This window comes from Callospermophilus lateralis, unplaced genomic scaffold, assembly GCF_048772815.1.
Source record: "Callospermophilus lateralis isolate mCalLat2 unplaced genomic scaffold, mCalLat2.hap1 Scaffold_300, whole genome shotgun sequence".
NCBI classification, from domain to species: domain Eukaryota; kingdom Metazoa; phylum Chordata; class Mammalia; order Rodentia; family Sciuridae; genus Callospermophilus; species Callospermophilus lateralis.
The window spans coordinates 563,508-570,000 of record NW_027513641.1 but is presented as its reverse complement, the minus strand read 5'-3'; the positions used below and the strand labels follow the sequence as shown (position 1 = coordinate 570,000).

General features: G+C 35.7%; 1 pseudogene; it reads right to left on the bottom strand.

The window, feature by feature from the left end:
* Nucleotides 1–6,066, bottom strand: part of LOC143388604 (T-box transcription factor TBX3 pseudogene) — a 20,593-nt pseudogene extending 14,527 nt beyond the window's left edge.
* Nucleotides 6,067–6,493: the final 427 nt, after the last annotated feature.

The following is a 6,493-nucleotide window of genomic DNA, read 5'->3' as shown; positions in this document are numbered from 1 at the left end:
AACTTGAAATTTGAAAAAAAAATCCATTTAGTTTTCGGAAATGAACAGATGCAAAAGTAGAGAAAAATACAAGACTTGGTGGTTCAGCCTGCCTTTGTGGAGAAAACGTGACCATACCATGAGCAAACTCTGCATGTGTATTATATAGGGTTAAACATGAGAGGGATTTATTGTGAGAATGCTTCTTCAAGATGAATAAAAAAGAAGCTGAGGGTAAAAGCAGCCCAATTAGCTTTTATCACCTTACAACTGTAATTTTACTCTACCTCATGGGCCACAGATGTTTGAGCCCAACATTAGAACTAAGGAAATTCCTTGGCCAGCAAAGGAATTTCCCTTTGAATAAGGTGTCACCATACATTGGGGCAATTTTTGACTGGGGCCTTTTGCACAAAGAAATTCCAAAGGGAGATGGCACCTCTGTTTTGGGGGTAGTGAAAACACTCATAATTCATTTGCTGCTCCTAAAAAACCTAGGCAAATTCATATGTAAGACATTAACAGGGCTGGGTATGTGGTTAAGTGGTAACATGCTTGCCTGGCTTGTGCGGGGCGCTGGGTTTGATCCTCAGCACCATATAAAAATAAAATAATGATGTTGTGTCCACTGAAAACTGAAAAATAATAAAAAATTTTCTCTCTCTTTCTTCTCTCTCTCTTTAAAAAAAAGACATTAACAATTATGTACAACAAATTATTTGGTTTATATGTATATTTCAATGAATATCTATTGAGCAACATGTTGCATAAAATATTTAAAGTTACTGTTTTCTTAGTTCTTACTATGTTATTATAGATATTGTATAGAAGATAATACATGGATGTTGATATATAATTATATGTCAATGAGGAAATATATTGACATATATTATCTTCCATACTTTTAGCAGAGAGTAGACATCTCTCTATGTAACTTTTGTTATTTAATATCACTATGAGTGCAAAAAAACATTTTTTTTTATTTCATCAGGGTGTTTGGGGGTATAAAAAGGAAATAATGGCTAGCATTCCTTCTAACTTTTGATAATCTGGATTTCTCTTTCTTCAGTACTGAATTTCTTCTAATGAAGGAAAAGATCCTTGTTTTTATAAATATTTTCAATTTATGTAATAAAGACATATTAGACAAAGTTAAAGAGGTTTTCTATATAGTACATATAGACAGCGTAGTGCAAACTCTTGACCATCTGGAGATTAGCATAGGTCTTGCATTAAAAATTGTAATCACTCCTATAATTCAGAAACCAAAGCTTATTTCTATGACAATTATGTTTTCTTAATCAATAACTGAACTATATTATCAGATTTTTTTTTCAAATTTCAAATTTGTTTCTACAAACTAATTTCTCAAAGATGAAGACATGAACTCACAAAAACACATTCCACAATTATGTGACTCTGAACTGGAAGTGTTGTACTATCTTCTACCATCCTAACCTCTGCTCTAAACTATCAAGGCCAATAAAATCTGGTCATTTTTGTGTTGACAGTATGAGACACCACAAGATATGAGAGAACTCAATACACAGACATAAAGTGAATTTCATAAATCACTGTACTGTAAGAACAACTATAGAAAATAAGATGGGTGACATCATGAAACAGAAGACAGACGTTATTTGTATTGAATTAAATATCACATTATTAGTTATTTATTAGATATGAATTAATGAATTCACTGTTAAATATAAGGAAGATGATTATCTAAAGCTTGTCTCGTTCAAATATTCATATATCTAAACATTTCCCATGGTCTAAAGAGATACTTTCTCTACCATTTATTTGTGCAGAATTCAGTATTTTTTTCCATTCTTTCACTTAGGTTTCTTCCTTCTGTGGATAATTGCCTGCCTATTCTGTTTTTGTTTCAAGTAGGTCCAAACATGTTTTAATACACTTTCTCAGTTACCACTTTTTCTAGAATACTCTTCTCAATCCTTTGAACACTTATGGATTTATTTTCCACCTAAACTTCTGTTTTTTTTTTTTTTGTTACTGTGCCCTTGAAAAGTACATGTCATTACTTCTTGATTACAGGTTTCCTAGTTATTTGCTCTAATTGCTTTTTATTAGAAAATTCTTAGCTCCTATTTTAATAAGGTAAATTTTTCAAGTATTTTAAAAAGTTGCTTTGTTCTCCAATTCTATGCAATTGCCAGGCTTTGTAACTTTATTTTTTTGTGAAGCCTGAAGTTGATTATTATATTCCTATCTCCACCACTAAGTACATATTCAGTAAATATTTGTGATATCATCAAAGATGTTAGTCACATTTCAGCAGTGTATTTTCTAAGAGGTTAGGTTCTTGTAGCCAATATAGAAATTATATTTTTTCACTTATTTTTCCATAATAGAAAAATATATTTTTAAGAATTATGCCTTTGCCCCATTTCTTTTTTTATTGGTTGTTCAAAACATTACAAAGCTCATGACATACCATCTTTCATACATTTGATTCAAGTGGGTTATGAACTCACATTTTTACCCCAAATACAAATTGCAAAATCACATCGGATACACATTCACATTTTTACATAATGTCATATTAGTGACTGTTGTATTCTGCTACCTTTCCTATCCCCTACTATCCCCCCTCCCCTCCCCTCCCATCTTTCCTCTCTACCTCATCTGCTGTTGTTCAATTCTCTCCATTGTCCCCCCCCCCATCATTTCCCCTCACAACCTCTTATATGTAATTTTGTGTAACATTGAGGGTCTCCTTCCATTTCCATAAAATTGCCCCATTTCTTTCAGCAATTCTGTTTTGTGATTTACTGCTTGATTTAGCCCATGATTAAAATAAATTATTTATATATTCTGAAAATATATATATTCTGAAATATATATATTTCAGAATATGAGGCTGCCTTGTACTCAAGGTAATACCCTGATACACCTGGAAACCAGTGGCTCAGGAATGGAGTGGAAATATACAAATCATTTGGAGTCTCCTAGAATAAAGAAACTATTATTTTAACACCTATAATTATATCATGATATTACTTACAACAAAAAAAAGTTGAAAAAAAGCACCTAAATTATTTTCTTAAAAATTATGGGAATATTTTATGTTCTATAGAAAAAAATTGAGAGTATGCAATTAAAATATTCTTGAACAGAAGGTAAATTAGCTATTTAATTGCTTTTACTTATAAACTGAGAACCTACTTTTTCTTCCTATAATCTTAATCAAAATATATTAGAGATATGGATTGATAAAAATCAGTACTCTCATAATATTTATTTTTAGAAACTTACTTTCATTTGTCCCTCCATGAATTTATATTTAACAGTCCTTTAAGACAATGAAACTAAGTGACATTTATCATACTTGCATCATATGAAAGGATTAAGATATAATTTTGCAATTGAGATTCAACAAGTGATTTAAGGTTTTTATTTAATGAACTTAGTGACAGTGTCAAAAATTTTAAAAATAGAGATGAATTTTCAATAAGAACATTTTTTTTTTAATTTGAGAATAAAGAATATGAATGCAATCTGTGACATATATACCTAGGGCAGAATGGTTGCTGGGAAGTTTGGAGAAGAAAGGACAAAGGTCAGATCAGGGCAGAGAAATCTATGCAAGTTATTTTGAAGTCGAGTTCTTTGGCACTTTTGGTTCTTGCAGAAGCTGGAAAACTCTGATTGGCAAGTGGCAGCAGTAAATATGTAAAGCTAATCTTACAGTCGTAGTTTCATAGTTGGCAATTCTGTAGTCAACTGAAGGTAAAAATATTCTTATATGTAGGGCAGGTTGTTCTGCTGGACTGGTTCTCTGAGATTATTTCTGCAGCAGGCAGGATTCTGCTAAGGGAGGGTTTTTCTTTCTTTCTCATGATCCCTGGATTCCACTGGAGGGCGTGTGGATAGGAATGATTCCATTTAAAATAATACATTTTCACAATAAGGAAAGCTTTTTTAAAAAAATTATATCACTCTGATATAATAGGTCATTTTTTTTCAAAATCATAAGGGGAATTTTTTTACTCTTAATAAATATAATGCTACACAATGTAAAAGAAAATCTTACTTCATTTAGTTATCTATTCAGCTCTGTCAAATAAACTACAAAGTGTTATTCCACTTGATTGCATTTTTTTCTGTAATTTTCAGAGTGAGGAATTGAACCCAGGAGCATATCAAATAGGTCCCTGTGCTCTGGTTTCTCCCAATATTGTGTCTATATTCTAAATCTTTATACAAACCATATTTTCTCATTTTAATTCATCTAGATAGTTGTTTCTAAATGAATTTAAATATAAGATCTTTTACTTGAAAATGACCACAGTATGTCAGATTGACAAGAAAATGTAGAACAATAAGAAACAACAAAAATCCCTTTAATTACATATTTTTTCAACAAAGGCATTCAATAAGTTCCCTCATTTTATTTAAAAATATTTTTTTAGCTTTGAAAAATTGATTTTTATTTTCAAAATAAATTTACTAATTTAAGTGGATAAGTAGTTACTTACAAGCTGAATGTTAGTATCACATGAAATTGACACAGAAAACCTGAATTTTTAGAATTTGCACAAGATGCCAATCTAGAGATACTAACAGCCCATGGTGACATCTGGAATATGAGTGTGTGAAGTATCTTCTGAGGCTGGAGAAGACCAAGAACGGGCCACGAAGAGAGCACTCCCATCATCTGGACATCCAGTGGAGATGGAAGTCCCAGGAGGCAGGCCCCACCCCACCCCTCCTCAGTTTACAACTAACAGTGGATCCACTGACTCCAATGCCAAGAAAGACAGTCACAGGGCAGTACCAAGTCCAGGTCCTCTGACCTTCAGCACTGTACTGACCCTGGGGTCCAGCCCAGGGCCTGTGCCCACTGAGCACATGCTACCACTGAGCCATACACTCAACCCATAAGTCACTCACTTTTGATCTTGTAAATCAGTAGCTCTACTTCTTTCTCATTTTCCAGCTATTCAAAGAGAAAAGGCAAGTCCACACCTTTGTCTGGTACTCCCCAAACCTACTGAGTTCATTCATAAATGACAGAGAGCCTGATGAAGCCCATTTCTCAAGAGGTGGCTTCCAAACTGAATGTGGTAGAAACCCTTACAGAAAGGAATCACCTCCCACCAGGAATCCTCTGAGTTGGCCAGTCCATTCACTGGCAACTCAAAGGCTTAGCACTTCACAAGATAATCCCAGGGAATCTTTGCAAGAAATACTATCTGGAAGATAGTTGTATCTGTGTTTTAACTTGTAAGTCTTACAGGCCAGAATTACCTAGAGCAATACATAGACTATTCCAAAGTCCTTCCATCCAAAATAAAATGAAAATCAAATTTAAGGTGCCCAGCACTGGTCAGGTTGCTGACAGGGACAGTTTACCTGCAACAGAGGCTCATGACCCTCTTTATCTGAAATAAGCATGTCGGTCTCTCAGATCCGTCCAGTTGCTTGACAAACAGGGAGCTGTGTTTAATTAAGTTCTGATACAGCCATATCAATCGTTTTGCATCTTTGCTTTGTTTGTAAAAAAACACAAGCTGCCTTACCAGGAGGGTAAGATTGGGGACACCAGTGATGGAGAAAGTGCCACCAGACTGTGCCGAGTGTGCGCAGTGATCGAACACACTTCTCTGGAGGGAATATTGCTGTTTTCTGTCTCTGTAGCCTCGAATAAATGACTGAATAATTATTGCATTTTTTAATCTTCGACTTTCTTCCTCTCTTTTCCTTCTTTCTTCCTGAGTGCGATGTGAAAGAGAAGCCTTTTCTTCCTTCCTGCTCGGCCGCTGAGCGACACCTTGGGCCTCGTTTTGAAGTCCCCTTGGAAGCTGAACATCTTCCCCGCCTATCCCATCTGCGCGGCCCGGGGGGCGCGGGCGGCCTCGGGCGGGTCCGGCGCTCCAGGCGGTGTCTGCGCTCCGCACCCAGCTGGCGGGCGCGTGGGCGGCAAAGGGGCGGGCGGCCCCCGGGCTCCTGACTGGTCCACGCCCGCCGCCGGGCCGAGCAAGGGGCGCCGCCGCAGCGCTGACCCCGCGCCTGCACCGCCGCTGCCGCCAGGACAGAAGATGGCGGCCGCTGCGCTGCCATGCGCTGCCCCGCTAAAAAAATAAAATTTTAAATGGCCCTAAAATTGATCAGGCATTTGCATTATTCCCTGTGGTCAAACTTATAAGCTTATAAAATAAACAAAGCATTCTCCAGTTTGAAAAAATTTTACTCTTTATATACCTAGGGTTCTCTACTGTCCCTTAGTTTTTCTTTTATTTGGTTGTTAATATCCTATATTTTTTTCCTTTCACACTATGTTTAGTTCATATATATTCTTTTAATATCATGCCATCTCTTTCAGTTCTCTTGGAAATGTAAGCTTTTTTTATGATTTCTGTTCTTACGTTGATTTTCTTTTTCTTTCTTTTTTTTTTTTGGTGTGGATCTTATTGTTGGAAGTTGCTTTGTAGTTAGGTTGGCAAGTTTATAAAGCAGCTGAAGTTGTCATCTAGGTACTGAAGAAAGT